Source organism: Acinonyx jubatus, chromosome B2 (assembly GCF_027475565.1).
Source record: "Acinonyx jubatus isolate Ajub_Pintada_27869175 chromosome B2, VMU_Ajub_asm_v1.0, whole genome shotgun sequence".
In the NCBI taxonomy this organism is placed as follows: domain Eukaryota; kingdom Metazoa; phylum Chordata; class Mammalia; order Carnivora; family Felidae; genus Acinonyx; species Acinonyx jubatus.
The window spans coordinates 87,977,520-87,997,595 of NC_069385.1; the positions used below are offsets into that span (position 1 = coordinate 87,977,520).

Genomic DNA, 20,076 nt, shown 5'->3' on the forward strand with positions numbered 1-20,076 from the left:
CTATTCCATCGGAATCATTTTATTCGGCCTTTCTTCCCTCAAATGGTAGGACCTCTTGTTTTTGTGATGTGCATGATAACTGATTATAGGATTATTATCACTAATGATTGTGCTGGATTATAATAATATCAATTATACATATTGGTACATACCATTTACAGGTGTTTGCTCTGTGCCAGGTACTATATGAAGCACCTAAGAAATATTATCTCATTTAAATCCTAGCATCAACTCTGAGGCGTAGGTATTATTATCTTCATTGACAGATGAGGCAAATGAGGGAGAGAGGCTTTGTGAGTTAGTGATTTTATCAATGGTACAAGACATACTACACAAGAGCAAAACCTTTTAATGCACTTTCTATGCTGATCGGTGTAATTTGGTCTCCTCACTGTAATATCTTATTTTTGATATGACTGTGCTTGTACATGTCATGAGAGGAACATTTATTTCTTTAGCTGACATGTACCTTACAATTACTCTATGAAGAAACTTGTGCTTACTGCCCTGGACCAGATTTCAGACCTATATACAGTGACAATCTCTTTACCATAATTAATCCATATCAAATAGATCTCTATTGAACAGCTGAAAATCATTTTCTTTCAATTTCAGGGGACAGTATCCATTCAAACAGAAGTTTCAGAGAGTTCACATTTCTTTAAAGGGATAGAAAATACATTTGGTTTAACTGCTCACATAGTACTATATTCTTTGCCCCTTCACAGTTTAATCTCTAAAGCTGCCTACCACAAAAGACTGGTCTCTATTGTATAGTGGTTAGGTGTGTAGGCTCTCGAGGTAGTCTGGCTCACCTAGTACCTGGTTTCATCACTGCCTATGAAACTTGGGCAGATTACTGAACTTTTCTAACTTTCAGTTGCTTCCTCTAGTAAGTGGAAATCATGATTGAGCCTGTCTTGTAAAATTGTGTGGATTAAATAATCTATGTAAAGCATTAAGTGCAGGACCTTACACATGGGGAAGCACTCAATATATATTAGAACCTATCATCATTATTAATAAAAATAAAAATATGTCTATACTCCTTTATGTACAGCATAGTCATTAAAAGCATGGGCTCCAGGGGCAGGTCCACATTTGCCAGCTATGTGACATGAAGAAATCTCCTTCACTTACCTGACCCCTAACTTTCTCATCAGTGTAATGGACATACTAAGAATACATACTCCATAAGGTAGTTAAAAATGTTTTGAATTAGATAATATACGTTAAGTGCTTGCTTAGAAACTGAATAACTATTGCTATTATTATTTTTTTCATAAAGATTTCCTCCCTAGATGTATCTATTTGTGATGGTTTTCTCCTATAAATATATAAAGGGCATACTATTTATTACAACAGATATCACATGCTGAGTTGCATGGTTTATCTTGTTATAGGAATATACTTCCCTCCATCTAGATTGTAAGTCCCTCCATGAAAGGTATTGTTAACATCGTCATCCACATAAGCTACCCTATTCATATCTCCATTTAAAATAGATTTGCATATGATTGACTGTAGGATGCACATACTATATGGATGCTTGAGTGAGTCATAAATCATTCATTCAACACAGATATTGAGGCACTGTGTGCCTCATCAACACAGGCACTGTGTGCCTGGCACTATTTTCGGCTCTGGAGTTATCACAACAAATAAAGAGGTTTCATTTCAAGAAAGAGGTTTTGTGTATTTCCTTCTGTGACAATTTGGGGTTGAGAACATGCTGGTGAAAGATGAAAGTGGAAAGATACAGCTGGAAAATTTTTGATGTTGAGATGGTTAGATAGATCATAAGGAGGTCAGGATGTTGATTATGTTACAGGGACGCCTGAGGTATTATTCTTTTGAGTCATGAACTGCTGTACCATGTTCCCTTTAGCAGCTTGGTTTTTGCTTCCCTGTCTCATTACTGCAATTCTGCCCCTGGCCCTGCCTTTCTCCTGTGTCCATCACTCATGCCTATAACACTTATTGGACTTTTCTCTGTGACTCGGATGTTTGCTTAAATTGTGTCTCTTCTTTGATATTTATCTGATATTTTTATGTGGCACATAGAGAACAGTTTATCCATTTAAGGTTGGTAATAATTGATCAGAGGTAATCAATAAGAGAAAGTGGAGGCAAGGGTAATCAAATCTGCATATACTGTTTTTGTTTATGTAATAACCATCTTTGTGGTTTATGAAGATTAATCTGTGCTTAAAGTGCCAAATAAAGTGCACAGTACTACATGTAGATCATTTATATTCTCTTGGTGTTGTTTTGTAGGGAATAAGGGTGGAGAGGATACATTACAAGGTAATGAGATCTTCATCTGAAATGTAAGCCTCTGGTGAGGCAGAGATTTAAAAAAACCTTTTCTACTTGTTGCAATTGTAAGAAATCCAGTATCAGAGATGCTCTATTTTACTCATGAGATTTTGGGGCAAATGTGGTCCACGACTGTGATTCTGTCTTCCTCTGATTTTATCATATTCTCTCACTCATCCAGCAGCATCTGTTTCCTAAGTTATGTTTCATTCATTTCTTTATATCCTGGTGTACTGAGATATGACATTCAAAGATCTATTTAATACTTCCTGGGGAAGTTAATAGTGCTGAATGACATCTTTTTGGTCACTCTGATACATTTAATGGCAGAAACAGGACAGGATGAACTGCTTTTCTCAGTTCTGACTTAGTCTCTATACATCCTTTTGACCCATCACAAAAGGAATGAATCTTAAAAAGGCTTCTTTCCTAACCCACCTCTACTCCTTCTGAACCTAAATAATAACCCTGAAAGGAAAAATCCAATGCTTTTTTTGTGTGTATATTTCTTGAAGCTAAAACTCTGCCTAATGTATAATCTTGAAATTGTTCCATGAGACTCACAGAAATCTTAGACAAAATCATCAAGCCAGGCAACTTAATTTAATAATGAAAATAAGATAAAAATGAGGTGGAGTGACTGTGTATTAAACATATACTACATTTAAGTCTAGCACTCAGTAAGTTATCAGATATTTTCAGCATAGCCAAGACCACCAGCTCATTGAAAGTCTTTTAAAAATTATGGATTAATGTAAGGTCATGACCTGAGGGTAAGATGGGGTGGGTGCAATCTTGGGAAGTACTGGAAATCTTTCTGTTCTGTAGTTGACTTTGAAGAGTCAAGATTGAAGATAGTCCATCAGATTTGTAAAAACCTAGTTGGTTCTTAGATTGAGACTGAGATGCTGACTGAATTGTCTGGTAATAAAAATATCTCTGTGATAACTGATTTTTAAAAGTTTGGTTTGTATATTTTATGTTATTTTAAGGCAACAATTTAGAACGTTTTTGGTACTAACAGATATGTTTCAAAAGAAAAATTCTATTTTATTTTGTGTTTTATTTTTTAAAACTTTATTTTTCTCAGAACAGTTTTGGTTCACTGCAGAGTTGAGAGTTATACAGTTATACAGTTGCAGTATTATACTAGTTTCCGGTCTTTGTTCATTTGTTTTTTTTCTTCAATTTCACATATGAGTGAAATCATATGGTATTTGTGCTTCTCTGACTTATTTCACTTATCATTATGTCCTCTGGATCCATCCACGTTGTTGCAAATGGCAAGATTTCATTCTTTTTTATGGCTCAGTAATATTTTGTTGTGTACATATGTCACATTTTCCTTATCCATTCATCTATCAAGGGATGCTTGGCTGCTTCTATAATTTGCCTATTGTAAATAATGCTGCAATAAACATAAGGGGACATATATCTTTTCAAATAAGTATTTTCATTTTATTTGGGTATATACTCTAGTAGAATTACTGAATCATGTGGTAATTTGATTTTTAAGTATTTGAAGAACTCTACACTGCTTTCCACAGTAGCTGTACCAGTTTGTATTTCCACCAAGAGTATAGAAGGGTTCCTTTTGTTTCCCCCCAGTCTTCATCAACCCTTTTGTTTCTTGAGCTTTTGATTTTAGCCATTCTGACAGGTGTGAGGTGATATCTCATTGTGGTTTTGATTTGTATTTCCCTGATTATGAGTGACGTTGAGCACCATTCATGTATCTGTCAACCATCTGTGTGTCTTCTCTGGAAAAATGTCCATTCATGACTTCTGCCCATTCTTCAGTTGGATTATTCATTTTTGAGGTGTTGAGTTTTACATATTCTTTATATGTTTAGAATATTAATCCTTTATTGGACATGTCATTTGCAAATATCTTCTCCCATTCTGTAGGTTGTCTTTTAGTTTTGTTGATGGTTTCCTTTGCTGTGCAGAAACTTTTTATTTTGAAGTAGTTCCAATAGTTTATTTTTGCTTTTGTTTCCCTTGTTAAAGGAAACATATCTAGAACAATGTTGTTGCCACATCCAGTGTCAGAGAAGTTACTGTCTGTGCTCTCTTGTAGGATTTTTATGATTTTAGGTCTCACATTTAGGATTTTAATCCATTTGGCGTTTATTTTTGTGTATGGTGTAAGAAAGTGGTCCAGATTCATTCTTTTGCATGTAGCTGTCCAATTTTCCCAAAACTATTTGTTGAAGAGACTGTCTTATCCCCATTACATATTCTTGATTCACTCGTCAAAGGTTAGTTTGACCATATAATTGTGGGTTTGTTTCTGCGCTGTCTGTTCTGTTCCACTGATCTCTGTGTCTACCTCGTGCCGGTACTATACTGTTTTGGCTACTACAGCTCTGTGGTGTATCTGGAAATCTGGGATTGTGTTACTTTAAGTTATGTTCTTCTTTTTCAAGATTGTTTGGCTACTCAGGGTCTTTTGTGGTTCCATACAAATTTTAGGATTATTTGTTCTAGAACTATGAAAGTTGGTGTTGGTATTTTGATAGAGATTGCATTAAACCTGTAGATTGCTTTTGGTAGTATGGATATTATAACAACATTTGTTCTTCTGATCCATGGACATCAGATATCTTTCCATTTGTTTGTGTCATCTCCAACTGTTTTATTAATGTTTTAAAGTTTTCAGAGTACAGGTCTTTCACCTCCTTGGTTCAATTTATTCCTAGGTATTTTATTCTTGTTGGTGTAGTTGTCATTGGGATTGTCTTCTTAGTTTCCCTTTCTGCTTACTTCATTATTAGTACATAGAAATGCAACAAATTGCTGTATATTAGTGTATAGAAATACAACAAATTAATTTTGTATCCTTTGACCTTACTGAATTCATTTATCAGTTCTAGTAGTTTTTGGTGGGGTATTTATTGTTTTCTATATATAGTATCATGTCATGTGTAAGTAGTGAAAGTTTTACTTCCTCCTTACCAATTTGTATGCATTTTATTTCTTTTTTCTTGTCTGGCTGCTGTGGCTAGGACTTCTAATAAAAGCTGTGAGATTGGACATCTTTGTCTTGTTTGTGATCTTAGGGGAAAAGTTGTCAGTTTTTCACCACTGAGGATGATGTTAGGTGGGTTTTTCATAGATGGTCTTTATTATGTTGAAGTATGTTCCCTCTAATTCTACTTGTCGAGAGAGTTTTTTATCCTGAATAGATGTTTTACTTTGTCAAATGATTTTTCTGCATCTACTGAACTACTCATTGGTTTCTATCCTTTGTCTAGTTAATGTGATATATCATGTTGTTTGATTTGAAATATTGAACCCCCTTACATCCCTAGAATAAGTCCCACCATTCCATCATGGTGAATGCTTTTTTTTTAATGTATTGTTGGATTGAGTTTGCTCATATTTTGTTGAGGAATTTTGCATCTATGTTCATGAGAAATATTGGCCTGTAGTTTTCTTTTTTTGTAATGTATTTGTCTTGTTTTGGTGTCAGGGTATTGCTGGCCTTGTATAATGGATTTGGAAACTTTCTGTCCTCTTCTATTTTTTGGAATAGTTTGAGAAGAACAGGCATTAACTCTTCTTTATATGTTTGGTAACATTCACCTATGAAACTGTCTGGCCCTGGACTTTTGTGGGGTTTTTTGGGGAATTTTTTGATTACTGATTCAATTTCATTGCTAGTAATTGGTCTGTTTAAATTTCCTATTTCTTTTTGCCTTAGTTTTGGCAGGCTATATGTTTCTAGGAATTTATCCATTTCTTCTTGGTTGCCTAATTTGTTAGCATATAATTTTTTATTATATTTTCTTATTATCCTTTGTATTTCTGTGGTGTCATTGTTATTTATCCTTTTTCATTTATAATTTTATTTATTTGAATCATTTCTCCTCCTCTCTCTCTCTCTTTTTTAGATGAGTCTGGCCAAAGGTTTATTAACTTTGTTGATATTTTCAAAGAACAAGCTCTGGGTTTCATTGATGTGTTCTATTGGCTTTTTTAGTCTCTATTTTATTTATTTGTGCTCTAATCTTTATTACTTCCTTTCATCTACTGGATTGTGGTTTTGTTTGTTCTTCTTTTTCTAGTTCATTTTGCTGTAATATTAGGTTGTTTATATGAGATTATTCTTGCTTCTTGGGGTAGATCTGTATTACTGTAAACTTCCTATTTCAAACAGCCTGATGCATCCCAAAGATTTTGGACCATTGTGTTTTCATTTTCATTTTTTTTTCATGTATTTTTTAAATTTCCTCTTTGATTTCTTGGCTTACCCATTTATTGTTTAGTAACATGTTATATACCTCCATGTAATGGTGTTCTTTCCAGATTTTTTCTTGTGATTGATTGGTAGTTTCACACCATTGTGTTTGGAAAAGATGCATTACGTGATTTCAATCTTTTTGAGTTTTTGAGACTTGTTTTGTGGCTGAACATGTGACCTCTTCTGGATAATATTCGATGTTTTCAATACATATTGAAAAAATATGTATTCTGCTGTTTTGGGGTAGAATATTCTGAATATATGTTAGATCCATCTGGTCCAACATATCGTTCAAAGCCACTGTTGCCTTATTGATTTTCTGTCTGAATGATCTATCCATTGATGTAAATGGAGTGTTAAAGTCCCCTCCTATATTTGCATTGCTACTGATTTTTCCCTTAGGTATGCTAATAATAGCTTAAGTACAAAATTTTAAGTTGAACACTAAGTTACCAACAAAGGGCTACTCTGCCTGAGGTTTGGCCTCTCCTGCTTCTCATGACATACTCCAAGGCATATACAAACAACTTCTGTAAACAACAGTTAGAAAGCCACTATGCTAGAATTTAAATTTCTAACAGGCTACATAGGCCAGTGGTTGAAAGGACAGTCTCTGAAACCAGATGATCTGGGTTTTAATTCTAGCCCTGGGATTTTCAGATCTTGTGAATTTGGGAACATCCTTCAACTTTCCCTGCTTCATTTCCTTTAACTCTAACATGAGTATGAAAATACTAATAACATAAGGTAGTATGAATTAAGTGAGATATTTTAAGGGTTCTTAACTGTTTATTGCTATGGAACCCATTGGTGCAATTGAAAATAACATTTTTATCCAATCAAAAAAAAAGATATACAGAATTATAGTAGAAACCAGCCAATCATTTTGAAACAGAGTTATCCAATTATTAAAGATCATATGATATAATAATATATGTAATTCTTTACACATTAAAAACAAGATCTGATGATGAGCATAATAACACAATTTCAATACAGTGATGAGTATAAACCATTATTTCAAGATATCAGTTGTAGGTGTAATGTATGATGAAAACATTTGTGATTTACACCAAAGGAAATGCTAAATTTCTATTGAAAGAATTGCTAAATTTCAGTTAAAATTTAGTGAAAATACATATGTAATTCCCATTCAAATTTATGAATTCCTAAATTTTATTGAACTCTGAATTAAGAACCCTTGTATTAGAGGGTTTAGCCACATATCTCATAGATTAGGGTTTAGGGCATATTTGTTGCTACGATTATTACCATCATCATCACCATTGTCATTATTACAGAAAGTAGGAATATATATTTGGAATTATTAGTGTATGAGTTATGTTTGAAGATTCTTAGGAGACACTAAAAATTAAAGTTAAGTATTTTGCTAACAATACAGAATAAAATATGACAGTATCAACTTTTATTAAAACTATCCAAGGATATTTTCTTAAAACCAAAATACCAAAGATTACAAATATCAACAATTAGGTGACCTGCTATATCTAAAGTGTTTTTCACTTATATCTGGTTTTCAGTTTTGTTTTTTTTTTACTTTTCAGTGATAATTCTATGCTGTTGTACCCATGTCATCACTCATCTCCACATTTTGTCATACTGAATAGAAAAATAATTTGGCTTTAAAAACTATCGAAAGTTGTATAAATCTCTTCAGAAGTTTCTTGAAGAGGGAGCAATGGCACAAATCTATGATCAATATCCAGTGAAACTTCCTAAAAACTTTTCTTATCCATCTTATCTCTCAAAGACCCATTTATGGGCATTCCTCCCACCAGTGAGTCCTGTATTCTCTAGTTCACATATCATAAGGGTATAGCTCAATAAGTTGTTACAAACTTAACTTACCAACACCTAGATCAAGAAACAGAAGTCCCCTCTTGCTCTCCTTTGGTATTACCTGCCCCCAACAATAATATTACATGACTTTTTAAAGTTTAGATTAATTTTGCCTGTTTTTGTTCTTTTAGAAACATACCATACCCTTTAGTATGGATTAATTCAAGCAACATTATGTTTCTGAGTTGCATCCAAACTAATTCATGTAGTTGAAGTGATAAATTGCTGAATAGAATTCCATTGTGTGAAAATACCACAATTTGTCAATTCTTCTTTATGAGCATTTAGATATTTTCCAGTTTGTAGCCATTAAAAATAGTGCTGTAATGAATATAACAGTTCTTATTCTTAGCTGAACACAGGAATGATTTCTGTTTGACATTCACCCATGAGTGGGATTATTTGGTCTAATCGTATAAACTAATACACAGGATGGAATTATCAAATCAGACCCACATGAATTACAGAGATCTTATCCCTTAGCAAACTTTATTAAATAATTTCAATTTGAAGGCAATTGACAATTTCAGAGAGAGCAGAGAGAAGTTTAGGACAACAAGGGTAGTTTCTCAGGACCTGTCTTTGTTTGTCCAACATGTGGCTCAAAATAATAGATAAGATCTCTTTGTTACATCTGCAAAGTCACTTCACACAGCAGAAGCATTTAAATTGTGAAGCCAGAGAGCTGTGTAGCTTAGGTGAAATTCTCCAGAGGGTCATTTCTTAGATGCCCTGGGTTCTTTTTCTATAGGTAATCCTTAACCAGGACTTCCTGACAAGGGCATTTCAGAGATAAGGTCACTTCTTCCTAGCAAATATCATTAGTCTATTTATCTATAAGTCCATTTATGAAGAAGATTAGACTGGATGACCCAGGAGCCCTTCTCTCAAGGATGTTTTCTTGGTGTAGTGATTGCATGAAAACTCAGTTGTTTTAACTCCTTGCTCTCAGCATAGGCAGCTTTAACAGATACTGCCAGTTTTACAAAGTGGTTGTACTAATCTTCTAACAGTAGTATATAAGCATTCTGATTGCTCTACATCCTCACTAACACCTATTTCCCATTGTTTTCCTTTTCTTTTTTTTAATGTTTACTTATTGTTTAGAGAGAGAGAGAGACACAGAGCACAAGCAGGGGAGGGGTAGAGAGAGAGGGAGACACAGAAACCGAAGCAGGCTCGTCTCTGAGCTCTCAGCGCAGAGCCTGATGTGGGGCTTGAACCTGCCCACTGTGAGATCTTGACCTGAGCTGAAGTGAGGCACTTAACCAACTGAGCCACCCAGGTGCCCCTGTTTTCCTTTTCTTGATTATGATAGGTGTGTAGTGAGATCTCTTTGTGGTTTTAACTTACCTTTCTGTGATGATTGATGAAGTTGAACTCATATCTTCATTGGTTTTTTTGGATATCCTCTTTTGTAAAGTATTTGTTCAGCAATTTTTGCCTATTTTGTACTGGATTTGTGTGTTCTTTTCCTATTGATCTATAAAGGTTTTTATATATTAATGATAGTTTTTTTTAAACATTCATCACCACGCATAGTTACAGAATTTAATTTTTTCTTGTGATGAGAACTTTTAAGATTTACTCCCTTAGAAACTTTCAAAAATATGGAATGCTTTATGAATTTGTGTGTCATCCTTGCACAGGGGTCATGCTAATCTTCTCTGTATTGTTCCAATTTTAGTGTGTGACCAAAATGAGCATGAGGATAGAATTTTTAAGATATACTATAATGAATATCTTTTCCACTCCATGTGCTGCCTTTGTATTCTTATTAGTATTTTTTGATGAATAGAAATTCTTAATTTTATCATCTAGTTTTCCATGTCTTTTTAAAATCTAAAGTGGCCTACTGACATTCCAATTTTCTTCATCCATTAGTCCTAATTTGGGAAATAAAGGACCCAGGGAAACCTGAGTGAAGATGATGCCTTAGAAGGGAAGGAAGAGGAGAACCATAAATGATTTTATGCTAATTTGACCATTTCACACAACCACATAATTTTTATTGTCACATCTTATGTTCTGAAGGGTTAGCCCTGTAGCCTTCTGACAGTTTTGGCATTAGAAGATCTGAGAATGTTTGTTTTTTTGTGGTTCAGCAGTATCTATTTGCTACTTTTGCTTCAAAATATATTGCCCAATCTCTACTTTCCACATCAGATAAACAGAAAGTGTGTGTGTGTGTGTGTGTGTGTGTGTGTGTGTGTGTGTGTGTTCTACCCAGCACTATAACCAAGTACATTCCATATCTGCTTTTGTTCCTTAGATACAAAGAATTTTTTTAGTTTTAGAGAAAAATGGACTTTATGACCAAGCTTCCAATTCAGCTCCTTCTAAATGTTTCACTTCTTTGAACAAAGCAAATACCATATGATTTCATTCATGTGTAATTTAAGAAATAAAACAGATGAACTTATGGGAGGGGAGAAAAGGAGAAGGAAACAAACCATAAGAGACTCTTAACAGTAGAGAACAAACTGAGGGTTGATGGAGGGAAGTGGGTGGGGAATGGGCCAGATGGGTGATGGGTATTAAGGAGGGCATTGAGCTTTGGGTGTTGTATGTAAGTAATGAATCAGTGAATTCTGCTCCTCAAACCAATATTACACTGCATTTTAAATAATTAGAATTTAAATAAAATTTGAAAAGAAAAAAATAAGAATAAATATGTAACTGTGTATTTGTTACTGTCAGGTTTTTGGATTAGCCATTCTAATAAGTATGTCGTGATATAGTCGTTGTTGTATAATTTGCAATTCTCAAATAACAAGTGATATTAAGTGTATTTGCATGTGCTTATTTGTTATCTGTATATTCTCCATAGTGAGGTGTCCAGATCTCTTGCCCATTTTCTGATTGGGTTTCCTGTTTTCTTGTTGTTAAGTGTTGAGTCTTCGTATGTTTTGAATACAAGTCTTTTATCAGATACATATTTTGCCTACATTATCACCCGGTCTAGGGCTTGTCTTCATTCTCTTAGTAGTGTCTTTCTCAGAGCAGACGTTTTTAATTTTAATGAAAGGCAACAATTTTCTTTCATGGATATGCTTTTAGATATGCATCTAAAAGTATCTTGCCAAGCCTAAGAACACCTAGAATTTCTCCTATGTTTTCTTCTAGATGTTTTAGGATTTTGCACTTTACGTTTAGGTCTATAATCCCTTTTGATATAATTCTTGTGAAAGGTATAAAGACTGTGTTTAAACTGTTCTTTTTTTCAATATGGTGTCTAGTTATTCCAGCATCATTTGTTGAAAAGACTCTCCCTTCTCCATTGAGTTGCCTTTACTTTTCTGTCAAAGATCATTTGACTATATCTGTGTGGGTCTGTTTCTGGGCTATTTTTAAAGTAAGTAAAACTGAATATATCGAAAAGTTAAGTAGTCAAATCTTACTTATCCAATGGTTCATTTTACTTATAGAATTTCCGTAGCTCTTTCACATTTTCCTCCAAGTGTCTCTGATTTGGAGCAATGCTCTTACTCAAATAAGACCTACTCAAATGGTTGGGAGTGGGGAAGAAAGAGAAAGAAAAAAAATCCAAGATCCTTTTTTCTCTGTTAGAAACATAAGGTGAACAGTGAGGAACGAGGTTGAGATAAAGTGAAGTGTTAGGATTGTGGAAATGAATTATATTCTTTCTCAGGCCCCTATTATCCCTAATTGAGTAGTCTATATAGAAAATAGGAGTGGAAAGAATTTGGTGGATGCTATTAAGGGAAAGACCTTGCAAAGTGTGAGATTCATTCTCTTCACCTTGTGAAATTTTTCACTTTATTCACGGTGGCTAACACAGTTTTCAAAGCCTTTATGTCATATTCATCACCAGAGAAGGCTTGGCCTATTCAAGATTTGATAGTCTTAAAGACCTACTTCTGTGACAATTTGCCTTCACTAAAGAAGGGTTATACATTAGTATCTGGGATGTCATATCACAAAATCTTAATTTTTTTCTCCCTGCAGATTAGCAGGTGATATCCTTGGAGTGTCTTTCTGAAGAGCATAGTATAACCTAATTTGGAAGGCAAATAAAATGCCTTTACAAACTTTAATGCTAAATTGGCAATGTACAGTGCTTGACAAAGTATCATTCAGCACATTTTCTAAAAGAACTCTATATGTTAGTTGCCTATAGCTTTTTTCAAATGCCCCCAAATTTAGTGGTTTAAAATCACAATCTTGTATTATCTTTCATTGTGTCTTAAGCCAGGGATTTACTAAGGACTCAACCAGGCAGTTCTCCCTTAGGGTCTCTCCAACAGCTATGGTCATCTCCAAGCATGACTTAGGCTGGAGGATCTGCTGTAAGGTGGCTCACTCCAACTGTAAGCTGGCTGGTGATTTAATGGTGGCTATTGGTCTCAGAGACCTCAGCTCCTTCCACTGGGGTCTCTTCAATGGGTAGTTTGAACATCCTGATGGCATAGTGGCTGACTTCACACAGAATGAGCAATCCAAGAACCCAAACACCCAAAGTGGGACTTATAGTCTTTTTTTTTATAACCTATCCTTGAAATTCAGTCACTCTCACTACATTTAATTGGTCAACAGTACCATGATTCAGCATGGGAGAGTACTAAACAAGGGTATAAATAGTAGGAGGCATGGATCATCAAGGACAGCTTGGAGCCTCACTACTGCTCAAACTTCCATTTAATATTTTTTGAGAGGTATCTAATAATTTTTATCATTTTAAAATGTGTATATTTTAAATTACTTTTTCCCCCACAATATCTCCATAAGTGTAAACCTGTTCACTATTTTTTAATACTTCCAGAATTATTTCATGTTTCTGTAGTTGCAATAGTCTAATAATTTAAATTCTTGCTCTTCTCTAGTATTCTTTAAAAGTTAAGGGGAAAATATTTCTCTATAATAGCAATGTGAAAATTTAGGGCCATCTACTAAAATCTAGTTCTGTGCCTTTTAAGGAGATAGTCTATATCGGTAGTTTGTGTGCAGTAAGTTTTAAGATTAGATACAGTTAAGCTATTATGGGTTTCACAAAGTTAAATAAGCTTTGTTTTCTAGCTGTATTATTTCACAGCATTAGCCTTTAATAAGTTACATTTTCTGCAGATCTCCAAGAGAGGGAATAATCAACATTTCCCAAAGTTATTGGACCCCTTAACCTGAAGACATTTTGTATTTGCATTTCATGAAGCATAGTTTAGAAAGTATTAAATGTCTTATTTTGTCCACATCTTCTCTCTATTTAAATTTCAGTATTAACAGCAGTGTTTATGTTTGACTTTTTCTCCGTGCCTTTCTGAACTTTATTTCCCCTTGCTACAGCCATCATGTTTGTTTTTTAATGCAACTGTCACCCAACTACATACAAATCTTCAAACAATCTCCCAGTTTTTCTTAGGATAAAAACCAATCTCTTTAATAAGCCATTGCATAGTCTGGCCCCTTCACCTGTGCCCCCTTTCTCTACATGCACACTGGCCTTTTCTCGGTGTCTAGTAATTGCTATGGTTTTCCCACACCAACAGATTTTCATTTGCTTTATCTTCTGCCTATACTGCTCTTACCTTCCCTTTATACCTGATTAATTCCAACTGTTTTTTTGTATCCAAGATCAAATTTTACTTGAAATTTCCCTCACTAATCTTACTCAGTGAAAGCCCCCAATTATAAGCATGTTACTTTGAAGTACCTTGTATTCATTTATGTTATTATTTGATTACAGTTTGTCTCCCACAATAAATTGTAAGTTACATTCAGGCAAAGACTGATGTCCCGACTGGGGTTCCTCCATCTCCTAGATGCTGTACTGCTAATTAGCGCTAAGACATTAAGGTGCAGTGTTATGTTTTATATATTCATAATTTATGACAAAAATTATTACTATTTGCATCTCTTATAAAAAATATTCTCCTTATTTAGTAAAAGCATAATATTTGTCACTTTCTTTAACAACAAGCAGCCACTTAATGAGAAAGAATGAAATATGGCTTTTTGTAGCAATGTGGATGGAACTGGAGAGTGTTATGCTAAATGAAATAAGTCACACAGAGAAAGACAGATACCATATGTTTTCACTCTTATGGGGATCCTGAGAAACTTAACAGAAGACCATGGGGGAGGGGAAGGAAAAAAAAAGTTAGGGAGAGAGCCAAACTATAAGAGACTCTTAAAAACTGAGAACAAACTGAGGGTTGATGGGGGGTGGGAGGGAGGGGAGGGGAGGTGATGGGCATTGAAGAGGGCATCTTTTGGGATGAGCACTGGGTGTTGTATGGAAACCAATTTGACAATAAATTTCATATTTAAAAAATAAAAAAAAAAAACAAGCAGCCACTACTATCACAAGGTAAAAATGTAGCGAAAGCTCCTTGGAGCATTAGAAGTTAGACTGAAGCCAATCTTGAGATGAAGAATTCGTGCTATTTGCATGCTATCTTCTTCAGTGAAGCCATCAAAGCAATCTTCTTCATTACCCCATTCTCAATACCAATATGTACTCATTCGATTAACTATGTTTAGGAAGCTATAAAACCTACAACATTTAGTAAACTTATAGCATTTAGTAAGAAAGTACAGCAAAAGAGCTGCCATCCTATCCCACAGGAAACAGTGGACAGTCCCAGGAAAAAGGATATTTGAAATCTGAAGTAGAGCATTGTGAATGATGATGGTCTGGAATGTGTAGGAGAAATTGAATACAGTAGCAAACCTATTTCCAAGAAAAGTGCCACAAAAATCCTGGAAATAATCCAATGGTTAAGCATTTTTGAGCTGGGTTGGCAGTTTCATTAGTGATTGAATAGAATCTGAAAGGCCTGGAGTGGTGGTGTGGAAGAAATGCAGCAATAGCAGAAAGTAATACCAAGTCAGTACTTCGATGTTACTGTTGGATTTCAGAATTGTTGAACTATAAAACTTGCCATGAGGAAGCGACTCATATGTGTTGCCCACTTTCATTTATATGCTCTTCTGGTGTTTTATTTCAAATAACCACAGTGTCTTACTTAAAGCAGAATAAAACTGTTCTTATAAATAGAGATACCAAGTTCTTGGAATTTATCTACTGTTGTGCCTGTGGTATTGAGCCAGTCATTATGAATCTCTCTGTTTCATACCAGAAGTAAGCACATTTATTTAAAAATTGCCCTGGAGAAGGTTCTTAAAATTCTGTCAGATTTTGAAATGGAAATTTTATATATCACTTCTGTAAATGGTGACAATGAGACCATGTATGTATTCATGGAGGACCTATTAAATCTGGCATTCTGCTGTATAGTTTACATAAGATATGTCTGTTATATTATTCAAATTATCATGTATAATTAATGCTATTGTTTTCAAGGTTAAGTATGCTATTTTGTTGATTTCATATACAAAGACAGCCTCTTTGTTTTCGTTCATTGATGCAAAGTCAATTATGATTTCCAGTACCTTTTCTCCCCACTAAATTCTAGTTATTCATTGCTGTGACATTTAAACTAGATTGGCCTACTCAGCAGCATTTCCTCCCTCTTCTATATGGCCTTCTTATATTACAGAAATAGTCTGGTACGAATTACACTTTGATACTCCCTTGCAGCTGGGGTTCTCTACATCTTTAGGTTCCTCCAAGCAGATACACCCACAGAAAACTTGGAGGCATAAACGAGCAGTAAGAGGGGGACAGTACCTTAAAGGCAGAGGGGTTCTTCTGGCCATATGTTTGAGAAAACAACAAGGCCTGTGTCCTCAAGCAGAACAAATGAGGGGAGTGGATTGGCGATCATATCATGTAGGTCCTTGTAAGTGATTTTAGATACTTTGGTTTTATTTGAATGAGCCTGGAAGCCATTGGAAGATTTTGAACGAGAGACCTGTAAATGTAAATGACTTGCATTTTAAAGAGATTGCTTTAGCTGATAGATTGAAAAGAGGTTGTAATGTGGCAAGGTTGGAAACAGGAAGACCAGTTAGAAGATGATGATGGCTCCAGCTGGGTATTAGCAATGGTGGCAGTAGGTGTTTTCAGATCCTGGATATATTTTGAAGGATTGTCAAGGGATTTCCTGGATTTTTCTCAGCCCAGATGAAGGATGACTCTTACACTGAAAGAGTAGAGTTGCCAAGTGTATCAAGGAGGAGAGAGCTCACCCCTACAAAATGCCATCCATAGGCAAAGGAGGATGAGGACTGAGAAATAATTGGCAGTGTGGATGTTATATGTGATGTAGACAAGAATAGTTTTGGTGAAGATGAGCATCAAAGATACATTTAATAGTTTAAGAAAGAATGGGAAGAAGGCAAATGGAGACAGTGTAGACAATACTTTTAAGGAAATTTGCTCTAGGAAGGCATAGCAATATAGTGCTTCCTGGCAGCAGTAAAAGAAACTTTTTTTTTTTAGATATAGGAGAAATAACCAGGCATTTATATATTAATATACTAGCAGATAAGATGTCTTAATGTAATAGAGACAGAAGAGAATTGCTAGAGAGATGTCCTTGAGTAGTAAAGAAGAGATGGAATCCAGTATTCATGTGGATGGCTTGGTTTTAGATGGATATAGGCATAGTTCATCTCTAGTAATAAGAAAGAAGGCAGAGCATATAGGTTATAGATGCAGGTTGGGATCTGGAAGTGCTTTTCTAATTGTTTCAATTTTACAGTGAGATAGGACCCAAGACCAACAGCTGAAAGTGAGTTTGGAAGAATTATTGGATCAATTAATAGGCAGGTGATGATGATATATGTCTCAGAAGGTTGGTTCAGGCTAAATAAAGTCTCCAGCCAGTGCCTTTGCAAGACTGGATATAGAGTAGGGGGAGGTGAGTAGAGAGAATTGAGTCTGAATTTTGCTAGGAGGATACTAGTAAGAACTAGGCAGGACATCAGAACACCAATCAAGAAAACTAGGGCTCAGGGTAGGTACTGATTGCAACAGTGGATGGGATCTGGAAAATACTCAGAAAAACAAGGCAAACAATGAGGGAGCACTGGATAAAGAAGAGAGGCTCAACTTTGTGTGTATGGGATGCAGAGAACCCACCACAGGGAGAGCTATATCCTAGTAGAAAAATAAGCCCCCATTCTACTTCTAATATTCTGCTCAAGTACAAGGCAGGCTGAATTGACATGTGGAAATGCTTTGTTGCTAGAGCTTGAGATCACTGGAATAAATAGAAAATTGCAGAATTCAGCTTGTTTTTAGTCCATCTACATAATGCCAAATGGTGGATTCCTATCAATTATGTTAATGTTTTGTCCACACAAGCATGTAAATTAAAGCAAATAGTTGAATATTGGGCTTGTTCCAGCATGGTTCTGATATCTCAAAAGAAGACAGTAATTTTTAAGTGAAGCAGATAGTAATTCAAACAATTCAAATGTTTATGTATGCTGTAACATATTATTCTGTAGGAATATACTGTTATATTAGATGAGAAAGCTGTTGATAGAGAAGCAGAATATCCAAGATCACAAAGTGGTAAGTGATAGATTCGGAACTCAATTCTGATTTTGATTAAATGAACATTTACTGACTTGCTATGTGCCAGACACCCTGCAGGGCAACTTGTTTGGTCTCATTTCCAGTCCAATGCTTTTTCTAAACAAACAAACAAACAAACAAACAAACAAAAAACAAAATTAAAAAGAAGGTTCAAGAAAGCTTCCATCACCAAAAGAACTATTTTTTTCTTCATGCCAGTTAATGTGAAATAATGCTCACACCTTATATTCGTCAATATATTCCTATTATTTTCACTAATAAGTGATTTCAACTTAAATCTGTAAACATTTTCATAAGAGTAGCTATCACTTTTTCTCCTGCAGAACTCTAATGCCCATGTTGCAACTTTTTTTTGCTTAAAATATCATCTTCTTAAGCAGTCTGCTATAAAATGAAGACTGTTTTCAATTTGTCAAAGAGGAAAAATGTTGGTGGTGTTGGTATCAGGGCAGTTAATATCAGTGAATTCATGCCCTGCCGTTTCTCCAATGAACACTCAGTTTTTGACTCCATACTAGTGTGCTAAGAGATGGTAAGAAGATTGCTCCCACTTTGCACCTGAATTCATCTTGTAGGCAGGTGTTTATAGCTACTTTAAATGAGTGTTCAGATAATATGGTGCATTTTGTCATCACTATGCCACAGCAAGTAATCAGACTTAAGAAAGAGATGTGTGCTTGAGGAAATCTGTCAATAAGTTGACAAAGTTGATCTTTATAAAGAGCTAATGGCTTGACTATTTAAATGCTTGCTTGGGAGAAGCATTATGAAGACAAAACTTCTAACAATGCCTGTGGTAGTGCAAGCTAAAGCTCCAATTATTTACTGTACTAGTATTTTAAGATCAATATTCCTTTAATTTATACAATTTAGAAGCAAGATGGGACTTTATGTAGCAGTATTTCACTCTACCATCTGGGGAAGGTTGTTTTTTAAGAATATATATGACTACTTGAAAATTCCATCATGATGTGTGAAACTTGGCACGGGTGATAATAAAATATATATATATTAAAGGTCTTTCTTTAGGAAACATGGGACTAGAAATTGGTATACTTGTTCTAAGTGTATTGATCAAGATCTCTGATTATCTTTTGCCGAACCTTGTTGCTTTTCTGAAACCTAAATGGCTTCCTAATAGACCAGTGCAAGTATGAATGGGCATAGTTACTTTAATAAAGCACTAACATATTAGAGAAGATTCCAAAGAAATTTTCAGAGACTCTTATTTAAAAGCTGATTTGTGGTTAAAAATCCTAAACAAACTAGACTTGAGTGATCACTCAGTTCCATTGCTAAAGAAGATAATTTTCATTATTTAAAAAAAAACACGTTTGGTGAGGCTGCCCTCACTGCTTCTACCTTCTACCTTCTATCTTTAAATTTTGCATATGATTTTACCTTAGCTTCATTCATTTTTTGAATGAACAGTACTTTCATATGTTTCAAAAATTAAAATGAATCAGAAGGTGTAAATTGAGACGTTTTGGTCCTTCTGTTTCCTTCCATCCCCAATAAAGGATATTTTCTTGACAATATTTGTAGGCTATCTCTAAGCTATCTGGGGATTCAGCCCTTCTCCTCAAAGGAAGAGCCATTACAAGTCAGTGTTAAGTGTACTTGCTAGTTTTTTCATTGAATAATCACCATAGTACACAGGCAAATTATAGAAAGTGTCAATGTTTCTCTTTTCCTCTTTGGTTTGCATAAAGTCACAAATATATCCTCTCTAAAAGTGGAGAAGTCCATCTCTCTGGATTTGTAAATATAACAAAATCAATGTGTACATGGGATGATTTAGTAGTTCAAAGGGAAAAGACAAATCAGACAAAATGGTCCCTATGGAACTGACTTATTCAAGAAAAAATGATAATTAAGAAAAATAAAATGTGTCCACTCAACAAGATTCAAGGTGATTTTGCATTTATGTAAATAGAATTGGAAACTAGGAAAGCTTTATTTCTGGTAACTCATGATTACTGAATTTGAAAAAAACAATTGAGTCATTGGACTACATTAGATACCACAGAAAACTGGGGCAGGATCCAGTTTCTTGAGTTGTTTTTCTATCAGATAACACAGGGGGAAGAAAGTAAATGAATAGGATATAAACAGCATGGACAATAGATTTAGAAAATCATATTTGGCAAAGCAAAAGTAATATGAAAACAGAGAGGGAGAAAAA

The 20,076-nt window shown here is 34.8% G+C and overlaps 1 long non-coding RNA gene and 1 pseudogene across 1 annotated transcript in view; one reads left to right on the forward strand and one right to left on the reverse strand.

Annotated features, from left to right (window-relative positions):
* Positions 1-20,076, forward strand: part of LOC128315607 (uncharacterized) — a 117,182-nt gene that overhangs the window by 23,732 nt on the left and 73,374 nt on the right. The gene's annotated exons all lie outside the window — the stretch shown is intronic.
* Positions 10,030-10,130, reverse strand: LOC113599031 (uncharacterized; annotated as a pseudogene).